The sequence below is a fragment of the Hippocampus guttulatus genome, unplaced genomic scaffold (genome assembly GCF_054856545.1).
Source record: "Hippocampus guttulatus isolate MCC_2025c unplaced genomic scaffold, RoL_Hgut_1.0 HiC_scaffold_57, whole genome shotgun sequence".
NCBI lineage: Eukaryota > Metazoa > Chordata > Actinopteri > Syngnathiformes > Syngnathidae > Hippocampus > Hippocampus guttulatus.
In genome coordinates this window covers 27,501-30,000 of record NW_028233916.1, presented here as the reverse complement: position 1 = coordinate 30,000, position 2,500 = coordinate 27,501, and the positions used below count along the sequence as shown (strand labels likewise).

At 75.0% G+C, this 2,500-nt stretch overlaps 2 non-coding genes across 2 annotated transcripts in view; both read right to left on the bottom strand.

Moving 5' to 3' along the window:
- LOC147184871 (28S ribosomal RNA) overlaps positions 1-432 on the bottom strand; it is a 4,301-nt gene extending 3,869 nt beyond the window's left edge. Inside the window, exon 1 of the ribosomal RNA XR_015100046.1 lies at positions 1-432. This exon is cut by the window's left edge and continues 3,869 nt beyond it. This is a non-coding gene — a ribosomal RNA (28S ribosomal RNA).
- Positions 433-806: 374 nt separating this feature from the next.
- On the bottom strand, positions 807-960 carry LOC147184870 (5.8S ribosomal RNA). Its single transcript, XR_015100047.1, has one exon. It is a non-coding gene; the product is annotated as a 5.8S ribosomal RNA (ribosomal RNA).
- Positions 961-2,500: the final 1,540 nt, after the last annotated feature.

Here is a 2,500-nt window from a genome sequence, read left to right as displayed (position 1 = left end):
TTACCTCTCAACGGTTTCACGCCCTGTTGAACTCTCTCTTCAAAGTTCTTTTCAACTTTCCCTTAAGGTACTTGTCCGCTATCGGTCTCGTGCCAGTATTTAGCCTTAGATGGAGTTTACCACCCGCTTTGGGCTGCATTCCCAAACAACCCGACTCCGAGAAGGCCTCGCCCCGGCGCGCCGGGGGCCGCTACCGGCCTCACACCGTCCTCGGGCAGAGCCTCCATCAGAAGGACTCGGGCCCCCACCGGGCGGCGCCGGGCAAAGCGACCTTCTATACGCCACATGTCCCGCGCCCTCCGCCGGGCGGGGATTCGGCGCTGGGCTTCTCCCTCTTCGCTCGCCGCTACTGAGGGAATCCTTGTTAGTTTCTTTTCCTCCGCTTAGTAATATGCTTAAATTCAGCGGGTCGTCTCGTCTGATCTGAGGTCGTAGTCGAACGGGGTTAGAGGCGGGGGCGACGGATCGCCTCCCGTCATCGGGGGTCGGCCGTTAACCCCGCGCCTCGCCGGGCGCACGACTCCTACGCGGCCGCGCGGTGCGTCGCGGCGGACTGCGCGGCGGGGGACGGATCCTCCATCGGCAGCCGCCGCGGGCCCCTGCGGCCGCGCGGTGGTCGGGCCCGTCGAGGGCGCGGGCGGTCGGGTCTATACTTAGGGGGACGAGGGCCGTGCCGTCCGCCCCCCCCACCCCCATTTCCCCGTGCGGGGAGGGAAGGTGGGGGGGGTAGGCCGGCGGTGGCCCGCGACGCCCCAACCGCGGGAGGGGGGCGCCCGTGGGCGCCCCGATCCCGATAGATGTACAAGCGACGCTCAGACAGGCGTGGCCCCGGGAGGGACCCGGGGCCGCAAGGTGCGTTCAAAGTGTCGATGATCAATGTGTCCTGCAATTCACATTAGTTCTCGCAGCTAGCTGCGTCCTTCATCGACGCACGAGCCGAGTGATCCACCGCTGAGAGTCGTACGTTTGGTTTGCGGTTTTGGCCAACATTCAGAGAAGGGGTTAAAAAGGGGGATAACGGCGCCTCCGGGCGCTCCTAGCCCCCCCCGCCCCGCCGGCAGGCCGGGGGGGGACTTCGGAGACATTGAACCCCCCGCTCGCCGCCGAAGGTGGCGAGAAGGTTGGGTACCCGGCGACTGGGGGTAAGGTTCCGAGGTCGGCCAGGTCGCGATGGCACCGGCGGGGGAGTGGTCCCCGACGCCGGCCGCGGCCCGGCCTGGACTATGGGAGCGTTGACAAGGCGGACGGGACGTCGACGACCGCGCGGACGCGCGGGGTGGGGCGGTCGGGGAACGCCGACGGGCGCCTGACCGGGGGGGGGGGGCCGGCGGGGGCCGGGCGGGACGCGGGGAGCGGCCGGCCGCGCGACGACGCGAACCGACATACACCCCGCGCCCGACACCGTCCTCCTGACCTTCCTCCCCCCCCCCGCGACGCCCGCGGCGCACCCGCCCGCCGCCCCGCGGCCGCGCGGCCGCCGCCGCCCGCCGCCTATCGGCGTTTCTCACGCTTCGGACTCGGGGGGGCCGGGGCGCGGCGGGGAGCGCCCCGGCGCCGCCGCCGACGGCACCGCGGGGTCGGGCCGCGGGGGCTGGGGGCCACGTGCCCCCGCCCCGCGCCTCTCCCCGCGGGCCGCCTTCGACGTCGCCGCCGCCGCCGCCGCCGCCGTCCTCCTCCGCCCGTGTGTTCGCTCTGGACTCGGGGGGCCGGGGAGCGCCGGGGTGCGCCGGCGCCGCCGCCGACGGCACCGCGGGGTCGGGCCGCGGGGGCTGGGGGCGCTTACGGGTCGGGGCGGGGGTGTAGGCGACCGGCCAAAGACCGGCACCGTACCCCCCGCCCGTCTCCTTCACGCCCCCAGCCCCGCGCCTCTCCCCGCGGGCCGCCTTCGACGTCGCCACCGCCGCCGCCGCCGCCACCGCCGTCCTCCTCCGCCCAACCGTTTGCATCTGTTCGCTCATGACTCGGGAGGCCGGGGCGCGCCGGGGTGCGTCGGCGCCGCCTCCGACGGCACCGCGGGGTCGGGCCGCGGGGGCTGGGGGCCACGTGCCCCCGCCCCGCGCCTCTCCCCGCGGGCCGCCTTCAACGTCGCCGCCGCCGCCGCCGCCGCCACCGCCGTCCTCCTCCGCCCATCCGTTTGCATCTGTCCGCTCATGACTCGGGAGGCCGGGGTGCGCCGGCGCCGCCTCCGACGGCACCGCGGGGTCGGGCCGCGGGGGCTGGGGGCCACGTGCCCCCGCCCCGCGCCTCTCCCCGCGGGCCGCCTTCGACGTCGCCGCCGCCGCCTCCGTCCTCCTCCGCCCATCCGTCCGCTCCGAACTCGGGAGGCCGGGGTGCGCCGGCGCCGCCTCCGACGGCACCGCGGGGTCGGGCCGCGGGGGCTGGGGGCCACGTGCCCCCGCCCCGCGCCTCTCCCCGCGTGCCGCCTTCGACGTCGCCGCCGCCGCCGCCGTCCTCCTCCGCCCATCCATCCGCTCCGAACTCGGGAGGCCGGGGTGCGCCG